Genomic DNA, 25,293 nt, shown 5'->3' with positions numbered 1-25,293 from the left:
AGCTGTGGGTCAATAGGATAACGGCAGCCCTACCTCCCCTTGATTATCAGGGTTAATTACTCCTGACAAAATGCTGGATTTTTTTATTGCCTGTTCATCTTTGGCAGTGCAGTACATGACAGTATTTATGGATCCCATTTTCATATCTTTACTGCCGTATCTCCTTTGCTGTAAAGTGACTCTTTTGTTTTAAAAAATGGTATCGATGGATTATCAGATCACATTTCAAACATTGAGTAAATCTTTGGATCTTAGTACTTACAATGCCTTGCATAGAGGAAAGAAAGATTTGTGTTATAATAATGACAAATCAACTTTCCTTCCAGATTGAGAATGTTGCATGTACCAAATTTGTATGGAGTAGCTGGAAATTCTCCATGAAAAATTATGCCATGTCAAAGGCCTCCATTCCTTAGATATTGGTATTCTGCAGCAGCATTAACTAGATTAGCTTTTGTGGCTGGGAGGTTATGCTGTTAAGCCATGGATATTCTCTATCTCTGATACTATGTCCACTCCATATATGTACTTTGTGCCTGCTGTGAGATAGTCAATGAGAGAACCTAGATAATGAAAACTTGCCAAGTCATTGCTTCTGTGTGGGTTTTTGGGACTGACTCTTCTGTAATGAATCCTTACTGGTAAACTTAAGATGCAATACAAAGATCTTCACAATTTGTTCCAACTCACATAGATACACCCACATGTTTCTTCCACAGACCTCTTGTTAGGTTCTTGATAATCATCTATGTTATTTCTCATTACCCATAGGTTCATTCATTCTTACCTTAGGACACTTCTGTTTCTGCATAAGCTGGATAATCAGGCGTGCTGCTTGACACTCTCCTTTTTAGGAAGGTTATCCCAGATGATAGATACGCAGCAGAGATACAGGAGGTTCATTGGAGACTCATCATCACAACAACTGTCTGAGAGTGAAGGAAGCAGAACTGGAAGAACAGAAATGTTGAACTAAGATGCAGTTACAAAGAAATAATTGAAATTGGCATGAAACTTCAGAATTTCCCAGAAAGAGAAAATGGCATAGAATTTTTAATTCCAGATAGATTAATAAATGGGATGCAGACTGCGCCCAAGAGGGGGCATAAAATGAAAGAGCAAACTTCCTTGTGCAGACTGTATTTTCCTGTGAACTATTAGCACTAAAGACCACTAGTACCTGGGAAAAGGGCGCCTTTACCCTGGAGGAAGAATATGAGAAGCACAACAGAGCATCCACTTTGGGAAGAACATTGGTGTAAATGGAGATAATGTGAAAGGTCACCACATAAATGGAAATAGTTTTGAAGACTGCTGACTTTTGGAAATACTCTTTTTAAATAATTTAATCAAGAAACGAATGTAAAAGCACTTTGGACATTATAAACATCACACCAATATAAAGGGCTATTATTATTTTTAAAAAAAGGCTTCAGGGCAATATCTATCTTTATTTAACTGATATACTATTAAAAAGAAGCTATTGTCAGCAGGCATATGAGTCAGTTAAATAATTTAAAGCTTAGCTATAGTGGCTAATGAAAATGTAAGAAGGAGCAAGTATCTTCTTTGCCTGCTTAAAATATGTCAATCCACCTTTAAGATTTTTACTAAACTAGGTATAACTAAACTTTTTAGGTTCATCATGAAACTTGACAGCAATGAGGAAAGATTCTTTTTTCAAATTTTTAGAGCATTTTTTAATACTATGGTACATTGTTACAATTAAACTATAATAAATAAGGTTAATAAATTACAATAAATAGAGTTGATAACTGAAGTCTGTTCTTTATGAAGATTCCTTAGTTTTTATGAAGTGCCATTTTTCTGTTTAAGAATATCATTCAGAACACGACATTACATTTAGTCATCACGTTCCTTAACTTCCTTTTGGCCATGACAGTTTCTGAGACTTGTTTTTAATGACCTTGACAGTTCTGAACACTACTGGTCAGTTATTTTAAAGAATGTTTCTCAACTGGAAATTTTCTGATGTTTTTATCATGACTGTTCTTGGGGTTATGTGTTTTCAGCAGAAAAATGACAGAGGCAAAGTGTCATTTTCATAACATCATATCAAGGGTACATGTCATCGGCATAACTTATCACTGTTTATAATTATATTAACCCTCTGACTGAGGTATTGACCGTCAAGTATAGTGATATTTGATACTGTTTTCTAAACTGTAGAACATACTACAATCAACCATATGACCTTATGTAGCACATCACTTAACTTTTGAAAATCTTAGATACCTATCAGTAAAATGGGAATAAAGATGCCTGCCTCCCAGTGTTATATATAATAAACAACATAAATAATAAATTTATAACCACTTGGGATCAATGAAACTTACAGAAATGTAACGTATTGCATTTGCTATTGGACATTTATTGAGTACTTTGTGGGTGAAATTCACCATTGTATTAGCTTTGAGTAATTATGCAAACAAAACAGACGTGGTAGTAACTTAAAAATTTTATGTTTAAAGGGAAAGAGCACGCACATAAATCACCATAATATAAGCAAAGGAAGAAAAAGCAATTCTGCTTATAAATTTTTCTCTAAAACTATAAATCAAGAAGCGTGTGATATATTAGAAAGTAATGTACAGAGTACCTCATTTAATCTGCTCACACACCCTGTGAAAAAGGAAAGTTTTTTTTTTTAATTTAATTTTTCAGGAGAAAAAAGCAGAAGCCTTGAGAAAAAGTACTTTAGCTTCAGGGGAAAAATATATCTAAAATCATGACAAATTTTAATGTGTGTCTCCAATTTCAATCTGACATTGAAAAGTCTTTCTTATTAGATGATCACCGTCAGGTGAACTTTCAATTTATTTTCTAAAGAACAGTCGGAGGAAAGATATGGTTGCAAAGCAAAATGTTTTCAAAGGGCATGAAAAGGGGAATGCTGACAAAAGATAACAGGACATTCTCCTAGGTGGTGTCTTGCATGATAATTTAATTTCTTAAAACATTCAGATGGAAAAGAGATCTTTTACCCTGGTTTTTTGCCGGCAGGGACTGGTAAGGCCAAACTCTTCCAGTAAGCAACCAAGCATGAAAAATAATTTAACATATTAGAAGCTACTGTTTAGTCCTATGCTTTGGCGACTTATTTTTTCTATTAACTTACGAACACTTTAAATCGAGCTACTTCAACACTGGAGCTTATTCACAGGTAGTATTACAAATATTCAGTTTTTGTTGAAAATTCGAATACCTGACTGAAATTAGAAGATATTTATAAGTGAATAAATGAAGAAACAAACAAATATGCTGAAGCAAAAGGACAGAAAGATAATTAACTGTAAAATTATTTATAGCTATTCTGTTAAAGCACACGATTCTTTAAAAAGTTGATTGGAATCAAGAGAGACATAATTTATATTGAAAATCTTCTTTCGTGTTTACTAGATAATATAATATTTCTCAAAGTTAATTTCGTACACATATAATTTGGAAATGTATTGGTTTATGTTCTCCTTTATGCCTGATAATCTACAATGGATAAAAAGGTGATGTGACATTTGAACATTACATCTGAATTTCTGCCCTTTCCAAGATGTAGATATAGCTGTCTCTTTGATATGGAAAGGAGAGACTCATATGTAAGCATTTTGAGTCTACAAAGAAATTCCAAAATTTAACTGCTGTTACATCAGAGAGTATTTCAATTTCTGACAAATTCTGAACACATTGGCTGGCCATCATCTCCCTTGCTCTTGAGTTAAACTAGTCTATGTGCTAAAAGAAAGGAAAAGAGCAAGGTGATGAGAGAAAACTCAGTCAGTTTAGTAAAACTGGTTTCCCTCCTACTTTTTTGTACTTTACATTATTCCTTTTATGCTTATAATTATACAACATAATTACTTTGAGGGATTTATGTACAGAAAATATTTTTTGGGAAAAAGATGATATCCATAATTGTGTATCCATTAATACTAGATTTTAAGAGAGATAGAACAATAATGAGTATACTTTGATGAACCTATTGGATATCAGTTGAGTAGAAGAGTCAGAACATAGTACCATAATAAGGAGAAGCATTGGTACTATTTTTCAAGGATTTGAAGTGATACATAAATATGGCTTCTAGTACATAAGATGGTAGTTCAAGCCAATCTGTTTTGTAGATAGCATATAGTTGGAAGGTGCTTTGTTTTTGTTTTCTATTTTATCAACTGTAATGTTTATAGCACATATATTTAACATGATTAAAGTATGGTTGGCTTTAAATTGACCAGTGTGCTGTTTTTAGTTTTTACCCGGAAGGAAGCCAGTATGCATTTCCAGAGCTCTTTTTTTGCCTGTTTCTCTCCACAGCTCTGCCTTGCTATTTCCTGTAGTCTCGGCCTCCCTAAATTCTGATATTTTTTTCTCCTACTGGAAATCTGCTAGACTCAATTTAGGTGTTCTTCCCAAGCCAATATTCTGGAAGATGTCTCCAAGCAGAAATATGGTGCAGCTGTGTTGACAAACCTGTGTTGACAAATACTTGGAATATGAAAACTTACTAGTTGGTACATAAAATATGACATGTTGGGCAACTATTTATTTTTTTTTAATTTATACACTTAGCATATAATGTTTTCCTTCCATTTCTAGACATATAACCCCCCAAAAAAGACAGCATATTTACACACAAAAACTTATTTTCACATATTTATAGGATTTTTACCTTTCATTAATTCCAAACTGAAACCAAACCATATGCCCATCCACATGTATATGGATAAATCCAACTTGTTATATTTGTACAGTGTAATTCTACTCAGCAATACAAAGAAACAAAATACTGGTAAACACACAACGTGAATAAATCTAGGTTATTTTGCTAAGTGAACCTAGTCAGACACAAAATAATATAAATAGCAGATCTTAAATTTAGTTAAAGTTAATAAAATGCAAGCAAATCATTAGTGGTTACATAGGTCTAAAGTCAGTGGGAGGAATCAACTAGCAAGAGGCAAAAGGAATCTTCAGGGGATTATGATAACATTCTGTTATCTTAACTATGTCAGTGACTTTATGAGTACGTACATCTGTCACAACTCATCAAAATGTGTGCTTTATGTGGATGAAATTTATTAAAGTTGATTTAATAAAACAATGTGTGAGGACTAGAATACCTAGATTAAGTTAAATTGTTATTTAATTCATTGCTTCAATCTAGAAGTGATTTTTATAGAATAATATTAACAAGTTATGAGACCTTATGTAACAGGACTTTTGCATATTACAGAGACATTATTTTATCTTTCTTGAGCATAATACAATCATAAGAGTGAGGGAAATTGTGTACTTATTTCTTTAAAAGCTTCTTCAAAGTCACCTTACAATATTAAAAGCAAAAATCAAACATACACTATAAATCTAATCATGAATAAATGTCAAACGAACAAATATTGAGATTTGACAGCAATTTATTCTTAAATAATTCAAGGCAAAATGTTACTTGTACTGTCATTTATTGTACACTTGAAATTATTTACAAATTATAAAGTGAGAAATATAAAAATATATAAAATCAATCATATTGGAAATAAAAATCATGTTAATTTTTATGATATACTATTACAATTGAGATTTTCATTTTGTGATCACATGAAGCAAAATACTGCCATTATTTTTGTCAGAAAAAGTGTAGATCCTGAGTACAAGACTAGAGAAATAATTTTTTTTTTTTTGGAAATGAAAAAAGCACAATATTTTTAAAGCAACAGTCTAAACAAATTACTCTGAACTACCATTCTAACTCTCAATTTTCTTCTAAAAGTGTGATTTGCAAAAGATGAATTATATTCTCCTTAAGCAGGAAAAATTTTATGCAATTTCTTTAGAGGTTTGAAAAACAATTACAATTTTCTTTCAGTTGCCTTTATGATTTTGTCTCTTCTAATTAGACAGTTCTTACATAAAAACTACTAACTCTTGGTTATTTTCTTCCCATACGCTGTAAAACATATCTCATAAAAAGTCTCCTTAATAGACATTGGAGATATGATCGTGTTGCGTGATGAATACTACTTGATGAAAAATTTCATTGAGTTTTAATTACAATTTTCAAGGGTACGATAATGCAACCCTTTTTTTCATAAATGTTTTCTTCTCTTTTGACCTTTTCTCATACCTTAAAAATCTATTGTATATCTTTATCTATACACATACATACGTATATATGTATGTCTGTGTGTGTGTATACACATGTAAAATTACAGATTTTTGTTATGAAATAAATATTTATGTCCTTCCAAAACTCATAGGTTGAAGTCTAATCCCCAATGCAATGGCGTTTAGAGATGAGGCCTTTGGGAGGTGAGTTAGGATTACGTAAGGTCATGAAGGTATAGCCCTCACGAGTAAGATTTGTGCCTTTATATAAGAGTCATGACAGAGCTTATTTCCCCTCTTTATTCTTTGCCATGTGAAGATACAGTGAGAAGTCAGCAGTCTGCAGCCTGGAAGAGAGACTTCACCAAAACCTGGTCATCCCCAGATCTTTGATTTTGAGGATCCAGAAATGTGAAAAATGTATTTCTCGTTTTTATAAGCCACACACTCTATGGTACTTTATTACAGCAGCTGAAACTTACACAAAAATATGTCTTTAACTAAAAGACTTCATTGTTAAACGGGAAAGATGTATATCAAGCAGATACATCACTGTTAGGAAGAAGGCCTTTTGGTCTGGTTGGGAAATGCAAGCACTCTCGGCAACTGGTGGCAGGAGCGCACCAAATCAACATGTAGATCCAGCCTCAAAAAGTACCCATCAGGAGAAGTAGAACAAATCACCTAACCTCTTTCGTTATTTATTTTGTTGACTTGTTGAATGGGAATAATAACAAATTTGAAAGATTGTGGTGAGTACTAAAGACAATATATGCAAAATTGAATTGATAAACTGTGATTTTCTTTCTTTTTTTCTCCCTTTTTGTTTTTTTTGAGACGGAGTATCGCTCTGTCGCCCAGGCCGTACAGTGGCGCGATCTCAGCTCACTGCAAGTTCCGCCTCCCGGGTTCCCGCCATTCTCCTGCCTCAGCCTCCCGAGTAGCTGGGACTACAGGCGCCCGCCACCTCACCCGGCTAGTTTTTTGTATTTTTAGTAGAGACGGGGTTTCACCGTGTTAGCCAGGATGGTCTCGATCTCCTAACCTCGTGATCCGCCCATCTCGGCCTCCCAAAGTGCTGGGATTACAGGCTTGAGCCACCGCGCCCGGCCATATTTTTTTCCTTTCTAAATTTATTCATATGTTGGTTTAGAATGAGGCCCTAGGCAAGGAAAATAACTGTGTATTTATATTTGAGGGTAGGAGGAAAAGACAAGGAGGCATCCTAAAAGAGACAGTGGTCAAAAATAAGAATAAAAATGAGTTACCTCCATCTTCAATCAACTCCAAAAACAAACAGTTTCAGCTATTAATTCATATGCAACTAAGAATATAAGAAAATGTATGAGATGTACTCAAAGATAAGAAGTGTACTAAATATACTTAATCTATTTTTACTCTCTGTGTAATCAAGAGCCATCGTTTATTAAATATATATTTTATAGAAAGAATATATACACATTTAAAAATAGAAATATATTTATTTTACATATATGTAAAAAGAATGTTTGATTTCTCTCTATATTTATATTTATCTCATATATATGTGTGTGTGTGTGTATATATATTCCTTTGTAAACCTCTAATTTCTAAGATAGGTTTCTAGGGGTTAAGGGCAACAGCTTGGTAAGTGTCAGTCAGTCAGAGGATGAGTTAGTTCATGAATTATTCCACTGATTTGACATTATGACCCATGGCGTTTGTTTGGACCTCTTGATACAAAGCATTCTGAAATACTCAGCACTACGCACTAATGCATTTTACATTAAACCTAATCAGCTGGATATCCAGAATCTTGGTTTTTAAGTGCCAAGAAGAAAATTTTCAGTACTGTTTTTAAGAGCTACATTTCATTTTGTTACATTAAAATATTTTTATGTCAAAATCCTCAAATATTCTGTGCTATAATTAATAACCACTGAAAACATATATCAAATTGGAAAATTGTAGATTCAATGAAGTTTTAAATCTTTAAAAATCCTGGCCACACGCGTTGGCTCACGCCTGTAACTCCAGCACTTTGGGAGGCTGAAGTGGGCAGATCATCAGGTCAGGAGTTCGAGACCAGCCTGACCAACGTGGTAAAACCCTGTCTCTACTAAAAATACAAAAATTAGCTGGGCGTGGTGGCGCATGCCTGTAGTCCCAGCTACTGGGGAAGTTGAGGCAAGAGAATCGCTTGAACTGGGAAGGTGGAGGTTGCAGTAGAGGAGATCGCGCCACAGTACTCCAACCTGGGTGGCAGAGCGAGACTCCATCTCAAAAAAAAAAAAAAAAAAAAAATCCTGTTGACCAGTTTCTCATTGCTAAAGCCACGTTTATCCTTACTTCCTTGTCTAAATATAAAATAACATGTGTGTGTGTGTGTGTGTGTGTGTGTGTATATATATATATATATATATTTTTTTTTTTTTTTTCCAGACAGAGTCTCACTCTGTCTCCCAGGCTGGAGTGCAGTGGCGCGATCTCGGCTCACTGCAACTCTGGCCTCAGCCTCCCGAGTAGCTGGGACTACAGGCGCCGGCCACCACGCTGGACTAATTTTTGTATTTTTAGTAGAGACAGGGTTTCATCATGTTGGCCAGGCTTGTTTTTCACTCCTGACCTCAGGTGATAAATATCACTGTTTGATTAGAATGGAAGGTTTTCACAGGAAAGAGTAAGAAGAGAATTTAGAATGGGAGCAGGTCGTGCAGGTCATGAAAAGAGCAAGGTATCCAAGAATGATGACATAGCCCGAGTATTTGGGGAAATTATTCTAGTAAATTTGTGAAGTATATATAGTGAATATTAGTAGCAGACTATTCTTTATGTGAACAGATGTTGAGTACAGATTCAAGGATCGTTTCTGGACTTCATTGCCTCTCACAGTGGAGCAAAGCAAAGCCACTTACCCCAGGAAGTTTTACTACTTAGTGACTGAATAAATACCAATACTAATTCACATTTCATTAAGCAATTATATTAATTATGTTTGTATCTCATCAGATATATGTAGTATATTCTCTTGTTATGTAACTCAGAAAATTTCTTAAGTGTCTACTTTCTACATCTCAGGTCTATAAGATGAGTTTAACAATATTACTAAAAGAATTTTGAAAGGTAATTAACACTAAGAAAAAAATACATATTTTTACTTTAAAATACTTGAGATTTTTAATTTTATGGTCATTAATCCATTTTAAATAGTATGGTATTAAATCATTTAAAATAACAGCATAATAGAGTGATTTCAAATTTTCTAGAAACATACTCATTATGTGAAAATAAAATCTGTTATACTTATATCTGCATGAGACCTATGCCTTAGAATAATAATGTGCTATAATAAGAATGCTATTTTTATTGTCCTAAAATATTGACATACTTTATCTATTTTCTTTCCTTTAAAATAATATAGGACAGAAAAGGTAATGCTTTTAGAAGCCCTCAAATAAAATAAACCAAACTAAACAAACTCCTTCACCATTTTTTTTTTATACAGGGGAGAATGCTATAATTAGGATGATTAGTTGCAGACTTTTTAATGCGTTTATACCTGTTGTATACATATTGGAATACAATCTCCCAAAGGGAAAACATTTTGAACATTTTGATCTGTTTTATTCAGTTCTGCATTTCTAATTTCTAGAAACATGATTGGAACAAAATGTGTTAAATTACTCTCTCTATATATATATATATTTGAATCTAATGATAAGGACACAGAACACAAAATCTCCTCAGATACAGAGCATCCTGTCATGAGTGGAAAATACTAAGAGCACATTTGTAATTCAGTGAATCATTGCATTGTATTTTTGGAAGAAATGGTCTTAAAAATGTGAAGAATAAGCAGCAATATTTAGAGGGTACAAACTGTGAGCAAAAAGCAATCTGCTTAGAGACAGAAGGTATCCTTTTACACATGGTATGGAAAGGAAAGAAGGAAGCAAAAGGTGAAAATTAAGGGATGTAAAACATGATAAAAATGGAAGAAAACCAACCCCCAGTACTAGCAAATAATGAATTTACACTTCAATTTAGCAAAAAAAAAAAAAAAAAAAAAGAGATAAATATATGATCCAGACATATACCTTACCCAAAATAATGACAAAAATTAAAAAAATAAACAAAGACTATAACTGAATGCAAGACAATAGCAATGGATATAAATTTAACATTGGTAATAGAACCAGTGAAGACAAAAAGGTAAATCAATTAAAGCAACTTCGGGATATAGCACTCTGATTATTCCCTTGGAAGATTGCATCAGAGGAAAACATAAACTGCTGAGTTATCTTGAATCTTAACTAGTAGAATTGTTAGTAATTTTGTTTAGAATTGGGATATCATGAGTTTTTATAAGTTCATAAATTATTTATGTGTGTGTAGACATATATTTGTGTACATTATATATAAATACATATATAACTACATATATGTATAATATGTGTTAGTTATAAACCATGACTGAAAAATATTTTATTAGAACTTGTTAGTGATTCAAAAGGCAATCTGAGAAATTTTAAAAAGCATAGTTGAGATTCAAAATTCATTATGCTCCAACTTTTGAATTTCTCCAACACAATATTGAAAACTGAAATTTAAAGTGACTGGACTTTAGTCACCCAACTAATTAGTGACTGTGTTGAGTTTTCATTTTTTTGTGTTTTTTTTTCTGGCTGCTTCACAGTGAAGATTTAAGATTTAAACTAACAAGATATGAGAAGATTAAAATCTTCTTGCTGTTTTTTTCAAAATAGGGTCTTGCTCTGTCACCAGGCTGAAGTGCAGTGGTGCAATTACAACTCATTACAGCCTTGACCTCCGAGGGGCAGATGATCCTCCACCTCAGCCTCCTGGGGTAGCTGAAACTACAGGTGTGCACCACCACACCCAGGTAATTTTTTGTAGAGATGCAGTTTTGCCATGTTGTCCAGTCTGCTCTGGAACTCCTGGGCTCAAGCAATCTGCTCACCTTGGGCCTCCCAAAGTGTTGAGAATATAGTTGTAAACCACTGCACCCAGCCAGTAGATTAAAATCTTAAGAAAATAATCAGAACATCACAGAATCAAAGCCATTCCCTTTCATCTTTTCTGATATTGTGCTGTTGTATAATTGTTAATAAATTCTACTCTATACAAATTGATTAAAATTTTCATTTTTAAGATGTAGGGATAGAATATTTGCTCTCCAAAAGAACACAGTAAAAGTCATTCATTCCTAAGAGAAATCAAAAAAAAAAAAAAAAAAACTGAATATAGGCAAGCAACATTATTTTACTATACAAAATAAATTGGTTTGAAACAAGTATTTTGATGAGAGGTTTTGTGGAGCAAGCAACATTATTCGCTTTTAAAAAATGCCTATTCATGGTTCCATCTACAAACTTACTCCTTTTAGAATTGTTAATTTGGCATTGTGATAAGACAAGCTGTGAGATTCACCACATTTAAAATTAAATGCCAAAAAGAAAAAGAATGATTTTGCAGTGTATTTGAAACTGAGGAACATGAGCATGAATTACAGAATGTTGAAAATATTTCATTGCACATTTTGTTGGCTACATTGTATTTCTTAGCTGTAGAAGCCATAGAAACTTACTTATGTTCTTATTTCTAAAAGAATTATAAATATAATCGTATTTTTTAAAAACTTAAACAGAATTGTGTAGTCATTATTATGTAGTTTTAAAGTACATATGATTATTAAGTTAGAGTAGATACACTGTAAAAGGCAAGGAAGTCAAATTGCTTCTCTTTGCAGATGACATAATCTTATACATAGAAGAAAAAACTGAGGACTTCACCAGAAAACTTAGAACTCATAAACTCAGTAAAGTTACAGGATACAAAATTAACGTAGAAAAGTCAGTAATATTTCTGTAAAACAAATAACAAACTAGCTGAAAAAGAAATCAAGGAAACAGTCCTATTTACCGTAGCTACATATATTAAATAGGAATAAATTTAACCATGAATATGAAAGACTTCTGCAATAAAAACTAGAAAATGCTAACAAAAGAAATTGAAAAGGACACAGACGAATAGAAAGACATCTCATGCTTCTGCATTGGAAGAATTAATATTCCTAAAATGTCCATACTACTCAAAGCAAACTATAGATGAAATGCAATCCCTATCAGAATACCAAAGACATGATTCACAGAAATAGAAAAAAAAAATCCTAAAATTTATTTGCACCACAAAACAACCTGAAAAGCCAAACCAATCCTGAGCAAAAAGAACAAAACTTAGGCATCACACCACCTGACTTCAAAATACACTGCAAGGCTATAATAACCAAATCAGTATAATACTGGCGTAAAAACAGACACATAGCTCAGTGGGGCAGACTCAGTGGGGCAGATAACCATAAATAAATCCACATATTCATGGTCAACTGATTTTTGATAAAGTTGCTTAAAATATATATTAGGGATAGGATACCCTCTTTAGTAAATCGTGCTGGGAAAACTAGATATCCATATACAGAAGTGTTAAAATGAATCTCTATCTCTCATAATATAAAAAAATCAACTGGAAATGGATTAAAGACTTAAATGTTAAGTCTCAAAACTATAAAAATACTAGAAGAAAACATGGGGGCAATGCTTTAGGACACTGATGTTGGCAAACGTTTTAAGGTTAAGACCCTACAAGCACAGGCAACAACAACAACAAAATAGAGAAATAGAACTCTATTAAACTACAAATCTTCAGCGTAGCACAGAAAACAATTAACAAAGCCAAGAGATAACCTGCAGAATCATAGGACATATTTGTAAACTATTTATTTGCACATATGAAAACATAACAAACATCAGTATAAAGGCACTAATAGTCAGAATATGTAAGAACTCAGACAACTCAAGAGAAAAGAAACAAATACTGTGTTAAAAAGTGGACAAAAGATCTGAATAGAATTTTTCAAATGAAAATATACAAATTGACAATAGGAATATAAAAAAATTTAATATCAATACTCATCAGGGAAATGAAAATCACAACGAACACAATATAACACATCAGTTAGAATAGTTATATCAAAAGCACAAAAAATAATAAATGCTAGCAATGATGGGGAGAAAGGAAAACTCTTATATATTATTGGCGGGAATGTAAACTTGTACAGTCATTTGGGAAACAGTGTGGAGGTTTCTCAAAAACTAAAAATAGAACTACAATATGATACAGAAATTCCACTATTGGGTAGTGATCCAAAAGAAAGGAAATCCGTATAACAAACTGATAACTGTATCTTATGTTTATGGTAGCACTGTTCACAATAGTCAAAATATAGAATCAACCAAAGTGTACCTCAGTTAAGAAAATGTAGTATATATACACAATGTAATATTATTCAGTCACAGAAAAACATGGAATTCTGTTATTTGCAGCAACATAGATGAAACTGGAAGTCCTTATGCTAAATGAAATAAGTGAGGTAAAGAGAGACAAACTTTGCATATTCTTAATCTTATATGGGAACCAAAATAGTTGACCTCATATAGGCAGAGAGTAGAATGATGTTTATCAGAGACTGGGAAGTATAGAAGATAGGGGTTTGTTCACATCAAAAAGTGGGCAAAGGATATGCACCGACACTTCTCAAAAGAAGACATTTATGCAGCCAACAAACTTATGAAAAAAAACTCATCATTACTGGGCATTAGAGAAACACAAATCAAAATCACAACGATATTCCATCTCATGATAGTTAGAATGACAATCATTTAAAAATCAAGAAACAGATACTGGAGAGGATGAGGAGAAATTGGAAAGTTTTTACACCATTGGTGGGAGTGTAAATTAGTTCAACTATTGAGTATGTCAGGGTGGCGATTCCTCAAGGATCTAGAACCAGAAACACCATTTAACCCAACAATCCCATTACTGGGTATATATCCAAAGGATTACAAATTATTCTCCTATGAAGACACATGCAGACATATGTTTATTGTGGCACTGTTCACAATAGCAAAGACTTGGAATCAACCCAAATGTCATCAGTGATAGACTGGATATAGAAAATGTGGCACATATATACCATGGAATACTATGCAGCCATAAGAAAAGAATGAGTTCATGTCCTTTGCAGGGACATAGATGAAGCTGGAAACCATCATTCTCAGCAAAGTGTCACAAGAACAAGAAACCAAACACTGCATGTTCTCATTCATAAGTGGGAGTTGAACAATGAGAACACATGGACACAGGGAGGGGAACATCACACACTGGGGCCTGTCAGTGGGTGGACGGCAAGGGGAGGGATAGCATTAGGAGAAATACCTAATGTAGATGAGGGGTTCATGGGTGCAGCAAACCACCAGGGCACGTGTATACCTATGTAATAAACCTGCACGTTCTGCACATGTATCCCAGAACTTAAAGTATCATAAAACAATCAATCAATCAATCAATAAGTAAGATAGGGTTTGGCTAATGGGTGTAATCATAGTTCGAAGGAATAAATTCTAGTGTTCAATAGCACAATAGGGTGACTATAGTTAACAATAATTTATTGTGTTTTTATTTATTTATTTTTCTTTAACTTTTAAGTTCAGGGGTATCTGTGCAGGTTGTGCAGTTTTGCTATATAAGTAAACGTGTGCCATGGTGATTTGCTGCACACATCAAAATAGCTGGAGCCAGAAATTTGAAACGTTCCCAACAGAAAAGATAAACGTTTGCGGTGAATTTGCTAAATACTCTGAATTGACCATGACACATTGTATACATATATCAGATTATCACATCACATAAATATGTATAACTATTATGTATCATCAAACATGAAAAAAGGACACATTGTCACAAAACATATTATGAATGGGCCTTATTTGCCCAAATATAACTATATTATTTTAAATGTGAATAACAGAAAAGAAAGCAAATTTGCAACCCAAATCTACTTTTGTTATCTTTCCTGGTAAATTCTAACAGAATTTTCATACCTTTGTATGGATAAGGAAAAAGAAATGAAATATAGACTTGGGAAATTGATAGATGGATTATTAATTTAGAATGAAAACAAAAACAAATCTGCTTGGATGATGAAGCAAAAGATGCTTATGGAAGTATTGGGATAAATTGGGATTATGTGTAACGTTCTTATTTTAGTTACACTGTTCTGATACCAGTTCAATTGAACTTAAAATCCATTTCCCATCTCTTTGTCCTTCCTATTAGTACACTACAGGTAGCTTAGCTCAGAAATACCAGACATTTTAACAAATCCCAGACATTTAATTTTAGTTGCTGATTACTGAAAACTGTTCTAGAAAACTGTATATCATTCAGCCTTTTGAACTAGGTTACTACAGCACAGGAATTAACCACAACATATTGTTGAAGTTTTACAAAAATAAACTGCAAAGTCTAGTACTACATACATAGACTACTTGAAGTTTTCATGCCATTTAAAGGCCAAGAAGGAGCTAAAAGTCACTTTTTGTTACTGATGTTCCACAATGTGGCAAAAGCCGTGAATCAGAACAGAGAGCAAAAATTCAGCTAAATGTTAGGAAGAAGAGTTTCTCCTACTTCTTTTAGGGTCATTATCTTTTCTTTACTTTTATGATATGATGCATTCTTGATTTTCCTCTGAATTCTCTGGCAGATAATTCTTTCATGTTGACACTTTCTTCTATATGTCACATCTGAATATTGGAATTCCTTCTGAGCTTCTTCTTTTCTCTCTCCCTTCAGTAATTAATACATTTCTATGCCTTTAAATTATATGTAAATACTGGATATTTACGTATTTACATTTGGACATCTTACAGCTATCTTAAATTTAGCACTCTCAAATCGAACTCACAAACTGGTTCCAAAACTGGTCCTGCCTGGGCCTCCAAAAATGAAACCATGTTCCCCCTATTAGAGATCAAATAGCATCTTTACATATCTTCTTAATTTTATCTCTGGTCTTTTATATGTATACTATATGTCATCCATAGATATCCTTAAAGCATTAACTGGGCCATGCCACTATGGTGAAGAAAAATCATTAAACTTTCCATTGACTCCAAATAAACTCCAACCTCCTCACTATGATCTAGAAGCTATGTTTGATCTGAGCCCTATATACCTTTCCAAACATGCATTGCTCCACTGTCCCTTGCTCTCATGACATTTTAAGCCCAGCAGCCTTCTTTGACTTCCTAAAACACTGAGAGCTATCCTGGTCAGAGTTGTTACCTGTGCCTTTTCTTTTGCCTGGAATATTTCCACAGGTTTTGGCAATGCTGATTTGTTTACCCTTTGGTTTCACAGTTAAATATTACCATGTCAGAGAAATTTCCTTTTAAATTGCACCAATTCAGAAGCCACCATTCTACTTTATCTTTGTAATCTACTTGTATTCTATCAAGGAACTTATTTCAATTTATTGTTTGCCTTCCTAATTCTAAGCTCTACGAGGAGTAGTAGAACTGCTGACCCCCTAGTAAATTTCCAGTACTTAGAACAGTTTCTCACCCACTGTTATGGACAAAATAAATGTCTGTAAAATTCTCACAGTTATTGTGGACATTTGTTAATTTTTAACTTTCGTTGTTGTAGACATTTGTTAATTTTTAACTTTTGTTCAACATTATCCAACCCCAAATGTTTAATAATATATTCATTTTATGTTTTTTTCTTTTCTTTTCTTTCCTTTTTCTTTTTCTTTTTTTTTCTTTTTTTCCTTTTTTTTAAATAAACTACCTCTGTTCTATTAATATCTCAAGGGACTGTTAATCAGAAGATCTTTACTCCTTGTAGCCAAGGGGTAGACACATAACAGGAGTTAGGGTAATCAAATGCTCCCTTTCTGGTGTTTATATCTTCAGCAAAATGACAAGCTGAAAATAATATTCACTTTCTTTGGTAACATTCTTATGAAATTGCTTAGTACTTCCTCCTTCATAGGTTACTGTAATTACCCTGGTTTTTCTTCACATCCTGGTGGTTTTATCCTTTGAGTTTTTTGAACATTGCAATGTCCCGCATTTACCTTCCTTTGTGGATTTTATTAATCAAATCAGTTGAGATTATTTTTACTCATAACAGAAAACCCAATGAAAATGGCTTTACCAGAAAGAAACATTTATTCTCTCACTTTAAATATGGTTCTGAGATAATGAAGCTCCAGGTTTAGTTTAGTGACTCAGTGCTACCATCAAAGACCAAAGTATTTTCTATCTTTCTCTTCTGCCATCCTCACGTTATTTAGCTCTCCTTGAGGTTACAAGATATATGTAGCAACAATAGATATTATATCTTCATTCCCAACACTACAAAAAAATATGTAAAATTTATATTTGATATTTTAAGAGCAAGGAAACCTTTCTCCAAATTCCCATGATTACAGTAATTGAATTTCTCTCACATTTTATTGACCAATATTGGATCACCCATTCTTTTCTTAGTCTGTTTTCTGATTCTAACAGAATGCCACAGACTGGATGATTTATAAGGAAAATAAAACTATTTCTTACCGTTCAAGAGGCTGGAGCATCCAAGAGCATGCCTGCAGCATTGGAGAGCAGCCTCATGATGCATCATAGCATGGCAGAGGAACAAGCAAGCAAGCCACGCTCGTCCTTTTTATTAGAAACCCACTCCTGTGATAATTAACCCACTCTAATAACAGCACTAACCCATTTACAAAAATGGAACCCTCATGACCTAATCACTGGTTAAAGGTTCTGCCTTTTAATATTATTACAATGTCAATTCAATTTCAACATGAATATTGGAACAGACATTCAAACCATAGCAATTTCTAAGTCAGTCAATTCATGAGAAAATAACTAATTTGATTTACTTAAAATAACCAAACTGTAGTTCAACAAAATTGTTCATTAGGGTTAAGGAATAATGTGAAGAGATGAAAAATAAACTTCTTGAAAAAAAAATCTCCCCATAGATTTTAAAACACAGCTCCTTTCCAAGGTTTTATAACTCAATCAACATAAATGGAACTTAGTTTACAGGGGTTGAAAGCATTGAATGGTGGTATGTAATACTGAAATACCGTGGATAAATCAAGTGATATAATTACTAGTTCCAATTTTTTAAATCAAATGCATGACATTTGATGAGTTATTTAATCCTTTGGTTGCTTCAGTGTTCTGATTTGGAAAATAAGATGGCACTAGAAATTTTGTCAGTATCCTTTCACTTATAAAATTCTCTAAATATAGAGCTCAATCCTGTACTAAACTATGTACTGGTCCATTCATAATTTTTAAATTGATTTTCTTGTTTATTCTGTCTTGGCTCTCAACATTAAATTCAATTAAAAATGTAAAATCCTTGTGTCCATTCATAGCCATGGATTACATGGTGACTTATTCCAGCTCTTTCTTTTTATAATTGAAAAAAACTGTATATAGGAAAAAGAGCCAAGTAGATAAAAGGGCTTTATCAACACATGGCTACTGCAAAATTAGTGTTTAGAAAGCAGAAAATCTAAAAACCGATGACATGCTAAACCTAGAGAAGATTTCTTTATTCTGAAAGGCAAAATATGTTGCTCTTATTTATGCCCTACAAAAAAAAAAAAAAAGTGTTTTTTGCCGGGCGCGGTGGCTCAAGCCTGTAATCCCAGCACTTTGGGAGGCCGAGATGGGCGGATCACGAGGTCAGGAGATCGAGACCATCCTGGCTAACACGGTGAAACCCCGTCTCCACTAAAAAATACAAAAAATTAGCCTGGCGAAGTGGTGGGCGCCTGTAGTCCCAGCTACTTGGGAGGCTGAGGCAAGAGAATGGCGTGAACCCGGGAGGCGGAGCTTGCAGTGAGCCGAGATCCGGCCACTGCACTCCAGCCTGGGCAACACAGCGAGACTCTGTCTCGGGAAAAAAAAAAAAAAAAAAAAAAAGTGTTTTTTACAACTTTGGAAGATGAATTGATAGAAAAAAAAACATGTTACTTATTTATAAGGATATTTCTCCATGAATTGCCTTTCAGGAAGCTTTTTCTAATCATTTAAATAGACTTCATTCTCTGACTATGTCTCATGCCTGATTTGAAGTTGAAATTAAAGATTGAGGTTTATCCCTATTTTGATTAATACAATCATGTTAAATAATTTGGACTATGTTGCACAATTTTTTGAGTTAGGAAATGAATAGATATTAAATAAGGTAATTAAGATTACTTGGTACTTTCCAGAATTAATGATTCTTGCTTTGCTTTGTCTTAATGTAAAAGCTCTTTGAAGTTATATTCACATTTGTTGTAAGGTTCAATTTTTAATCCATATAATCACCCTCAAGGTTTTGATTAGTAAAGTTAAAAATGTATCAAAACAAAATAAGTAACTATACTTTCACAGGTTTACAATTAAGTAAGAAAGAAAACTGAAAATAGGATTTAAAAAAGTATCTGCTGGTTGAACAATCACCTTGAACAGAGAAGAGGATAAAGAAAATGCACCAAGGAACGTTTTGGGGATGCTTATCATTATTAGATGTAAGGAGTTAGGCAAATTGATTATATGAATGCAATTGAGGTTTCAATGAAAAACAGAAGATTTGACAGATTAATTTATAAAAATCACTAATACTTTTAACTTCATCAGCATTAATGGTTGAAACATCACAACAGCCTTATGAATTCATGTTGCTTCAAAGGATAAGGTTGCCCATACAGAGAACAGATGATGAAACAGGAATTTGCCTGAATCCTCATGCCTACTCAGCCTTTACTTGGTGCACTAAACTGCTTCACAGGACTTTGGGAGGCCGAGGCGGGCGGATCACGAGGTCAGGAGATCGAGACCATCCTGGCTAACACGGTGAAACCCCGTCTCTACTAAAATACAAAAAATTAGCCGGGCGCAGTGGCGGGTGCCTGTAGTCCCAGCTACTCGGGAGGCTGAGGCAGGAGAATGGCGCTAACCCGGGAGGCGGAGCTTGCAGTGAGCCGAGATCGAGCCACTGCACTTCAGCCTGGGTGACAGAGTGAAGACTCCGCCTCAAAAAAAAAAAAAAAAAAAAAAGAATGCAAAACAGGAGACTTCTTGAAAGAGGAAGGCATTTGTAAAATATTTGTGTAGTACTGAATAGTCCATTCTCTTGGGATTCCATGTCACCCCTTGACTTTAACTCGTCACAGTTATCAAGAAAGACTCATGTTGTCAAAATTATATTGCAGAAATAAAGAATCCTATTGGAGAACGGGTGAAATGTGATGTCCTAAAAGTCAACCAAAGACTGCATTTATTTAAAAAGTCATTGACAATAGACATAGACAAAAATTGGACTGGATGATCACTGAAAATGACTGTTGGATGAGTAATTAGAAGATCATTGATTACTTTCAGCACAGCTTTTTGAGATAGTATTAGTGGAGCCATAAACTTAACGTTTTATGAAATAAAGAGAACAATCTAGAAAGAGAATAAAACCTAGTTTAAATGAAAGTATTTATGTCAATTAAATTTTTGAATTAATATTATTCAAAGAAAGAATAATTGCAAATTGAATAGCACAAGATGCACAAGAGATCGAATTGGGTTATGAAGGACATAGGAATAGTGTGTAGATAACACGCAATTCTTGAGGAGTATGGATGAAACAATTCCACTGTACATGTAGAAGAGAATATAACTGGTGGGAATTCAAAAATATTAAATGAGAAAAAAGAAAAATTGGAAAAAAAACTTCTATAAGATGAAACCAGACTTCACAGTAAAGTGGTTGTATAGTCATTAGTCACTTGAAGGAGAAGGGAGTGTGAGTCTATTTTGAACAGTATAGAGGTCTGAAAGAGTTACGTGGAGCAGTCAAGAACCAACCAATTAAAGAAAAGCATTTTTAAGCAGTTTTAGCAATCAGCTTGATATATGGACTTAGGTTCCCGAAAAATAATGCTAGGTTTCTCTTAATTTCATTGTAAATTGTGGAAATTTAACTCTATACAATTGTAGAGAAGAAAAAGGAATATAAAATGTGATTAGGACTCAGTTGGGCAGCCGCCTCTGGAGAGTTTAATACAAAAAATATTTCCAGATGACAAAGGAAGTTTTTGTTCCATTTATCCTGCTGATTGATAACTAAATACATTAATGCTGGTTTTAAAGGCAGTCATGGTTTATCCCAAAATACTTCACTTGCCTTGGTTCACAGTGGACCCTTCTAGGTGACCCAAAAGCTAGAGTCAACATGAACTACTTGAGATGGCCTCATTTGCTCCAAAATAGCAAGCACTTGTTCCTGCCGTTCACGTCATCTAAAAGCCTCTTCCTACACAATACACCCATGAAACAGCAATTAATCTTTCAAGAACTACCTTAGACAACCTCTTTTTTTGAAGCTTTGTTGATTGACCAAACAGATATAATTTCTCTTTTGTATATTCCCTTCGCTTTTTTCTTCTTTTATGGTAATTGTCATTCTAAACCCTGGGGTTTAGTGATATATGGCTCTGTTTCTCTCCACCTCCTAACCTATTCCATGTTGCTAAACAATGCGCAGTGAAGTATCTTGATCACCTCTGAATCCTAAATAAATACTTTCTGAATTATTTCCTCTACATAACTCAACATTTTTCTAATTGAGCTAACACTAATTTGTTTCTCATTTATTTTCTGTCTCCCTGAACTTTTTATTCTGTTTACTCATTTGATTTCCTAATGAATATGCTAAACATGAAGAAAAAAAAATGCATGTTCTATGGTGGTAATGTCTTTTTCCAAATGCTAATAAAATCTGTTTAAATGCTCTTATCAACTTTTTAATGGATTTCCCAAAAGTTTTTAATTTAGGTAACCAAGCTTTAATTGGAATCAAAAGTATTTTACATATATTTTCTGAATTACCATGTATTTAACAAATATTAAAGGAAAACTATTGAAAATAGTTTATGGATGGAAATCTTAGAAGCTTGACACCTTTTTATTCACTTCCCAGATGTTTTTTAAAGTAGATTAGAAAGTTTGCTATGTAACATGAAAAAAAAAAATTACCGTCTAAAATCTAATGATGATGCAACAAGATTCTAAATCAACAATCTGCAGTCTCACATGATACCAATGCCGTATTTTAAATTACCTCTTAAGGCCAAAGAAAAAGTATTTTACAACTTCTCAAAATCTAATACATAACTGTATTTGGATGCTGGTTTTTCAAAGAATCAAGAGGTAAACATCAGAATGTGATTTTTAAACATTTCTAATACTTCTTAAAAATTTTCTCTAATGTTTTTTAAAGTCACACATACCTAAGACATTTTTTTCTGGTTTGGAACATCATATTATAAAGGTATTCATATATTCAAAGCTAGGATTGTGTTATCATGTTATATTTTTTCATTATTTTAAAATAAGAAATATTATCAATTATGTGTGCCTATCACAATATTTTATTCTGTTTTCTGATGGTGTTTTTTCCCTTAACTCTCACTTGGCTTGTTTGTATAGAAAGCACAAGAAAATATTAGAACATATTTGAGACAAATTATGTTTGATAATAATTTTAGATCCTTGCTTCTAAGGGGCCTAAAATATTTGGAAGAGTGTGCCATTTTTTGTGAGAAAGCTTGATTGTGATTACTGAAACTCCCTTTATTTTATTTCTAGGGGTCTATAAAGCTTTTAATTCATACTTGATTGTTTATTATTAGGTTACCTTATCAACAACGCTCAGATCTTAATATTGGCAGTATCTTTCTTTAGTATTGACACTAAGATATGAAGAATTGCTAGACCAACCTGTACAGCAAACATGCTTTTCACATGTTCCATTTGGTCTTTCTGGTCAAAGATAAGAAAACAGACAACTTATAAATCAAGAGTAGGAATTACATGCATACCTCATTATGTAGTGAGGCTCCACTGGGAAGTAAAAGAGAACTCACTAGTTTCATATAGATGTGGTATGGGTGGAAAATAATTGATTGAAACAAAAGACTTACATTTATGTTTCATTTGTCTGTTTTTTGTCCACTGAAGCTTACTTTCATTTATTTATTTATTTGTTTGTTTATTTATTTATTTATTTATTATACTTTAAGGTCTGGGATACACGTGCAGAACATGCAGGCATGTTACATGGGTGTACACGTGCCATGGTGGTTTGCTGCACCCATCAACCCGCCATCTACATTAGGTATTTCTCCTAATGCTATCTCTCCCCTTGCCCCCCACTCCCCGTGTCCATGTGTTCTCACTTTTCAGACAGACTTAACAACACACGCAGAGGGATTTTAGTGAGGATAAAAAGTAAAGTAAAACAGTCCTCTCTAAAGTATCAAAATGAAATAAAATGGTATCTTATTATAACACACAAGGTATCAGTAAAAAGGTACTTTCCATTATTTAATTAAATAGTTAAATGTTTAACAATATCTGTAAGCTTTATATTTTCAAAAAGTTCTAGGAAAGTTGGTGATCAAGGATCCACTAAATGGATCCCAGTTTTTGGTAACCTGTTCCATTTTCGGGATTTCTTTTCCCACACATACCTATTGTACAATCTTAGACACTAATAGACTTATGCTCAGATATTTCTGATTATTTCCTTGGTAATAATGAAAGAGCAATACTTTCTCATATCAGTATTCATGGAATCATCGATTCATTTATTTAGTCATTCATTTTTTTGTTTGATAAATGCTTACTCTAGACCAGGCACTGGGATGAGCCTTAGGAAATTTGCAGAGATGAGCAAAGCCTGTGAAGTAATGGGGGTTCTTTTTACTATATCAATATTTACTCCATTGGAAATAAGAAAAGGGGTTTGAGAAAGGAGTGAGAACAGGGTTCAAGTCGAGTATTTTTTTGCTGAGTGACTCTGAGGAACCCTCCTGCGATCTTTACTATTTGATTTGTAACTTGTTTAAATTCTACTGAAAACTTAAAATTCAGCAAATGCAGTTCCTGAAATATACAGCAATCTTTTTGAAATGTGTGGTCTCTTTCTATTGTGAACGGTTATTAGAAGACATTGTTTTATATTAGCATTCCATGACAAGTGTCTTTACCAGTCATAATGATTGTGATTACTAATCCTAAAGTCAGACGGACAATTATTATATATTGGATTATCTATTTTACCAAAATAGAATTTAACATCCTCTCCATTGGACCTACAAAGAAGTAAATGTTTACCATTTGGGGTTTCTCACCACAACACAGTTTTGTGAAACATTAAGTTCCTATCAATTGCAAAAGCTTCAAAGTACTTCAAAATATCGATTATATCTGCAGGTAAATTCAGGCACGGGCTGAGAGGATTTGAGGTCAATTAGCAATAGTGTTGGTTGCATGAAAATGTGGCTTGGATAAAAAAAATTCTATATTAGCTGTGTGGATGATATAAGTATACTCAATATTAATTTTTTATATATGGTAAAATGATCACAACTAAGGTTAATATTTGTTCACTTTTTAATGAAAAAATATATGTTTCTATTAAAATCAATAATTATTTTTTAAAAAAATAGTTTATACCTTTATGTAAAATGATTAGGAAGACCTAACCATCCTTAACATCAAAGCGAGTAATATCTGAACAACCTTATAATGCTATACTTGCTAAAATATCATTGGCATTTGATTGAATGCAGAGCCTTTCATACTGTTTTTTATTATATGGTTAGTGCATCAATTATTAACTGATATTTAACATTACTAAGAGAATAGTCTACAAAAACAAAAGTAAAATGATAAATTGGCTTAAACATATTTCTTAAATATAATGATGTATATTCAATATTTTTAAAATAATTATAATCATACAGCAAGGAGATATAAACCATTTTTTGTAATTGACATTTTACTGAGTTTCTTAATTTGAAAACTATTTTGATAATGTCATAAATTTATTTTCCATGTTTAAACATTTATATGTTAATACTGTACACATTTATAGTTGCAGAAGTATTTATAGTTATTGAAAATTAGAAAATTAATTTTCTGCATTTTTTTATATTCCAGGTCAGTTATTATGCAAAATGAAAATGTAATAGTGTTGCTCTCCTAAGGTTGAAAGCACACAGTATGCACTCTTTGTTTGTAAGATATATTGATTAATGAAACGAAGATAAGTTTGTCACCCATGTAAAAACAATTGCTTTCACCAAACTGGAAATCTGAAATAGCACATGGCTACACTAAATAATTCTAATTTAATTATTCCTAGTATACTTAAACTGCTAAAAAACAAACAAAGGTTTCAACTTTTTGCTAGGTTTTATTT

Source organism: Chlorocebus sabaeus, chromosome 2 (genome assembly GCF_047675955.1).
Source record: "Chlorocebus sabaeus isolate Y175 chromosome 2, mChlSab1.0.hap1, whole genome shotgun sequence".
Taxonomy (NCBI): domain Eukaryota; kingdom Metazoa; phylum Chordata; class Mammalia; order Primates; family Cercopithecidae; genus Chlorocebus; species Chlorocebus sabaeus.
This window is presented reverse-complemented; position numbering follows the sequence as displayed.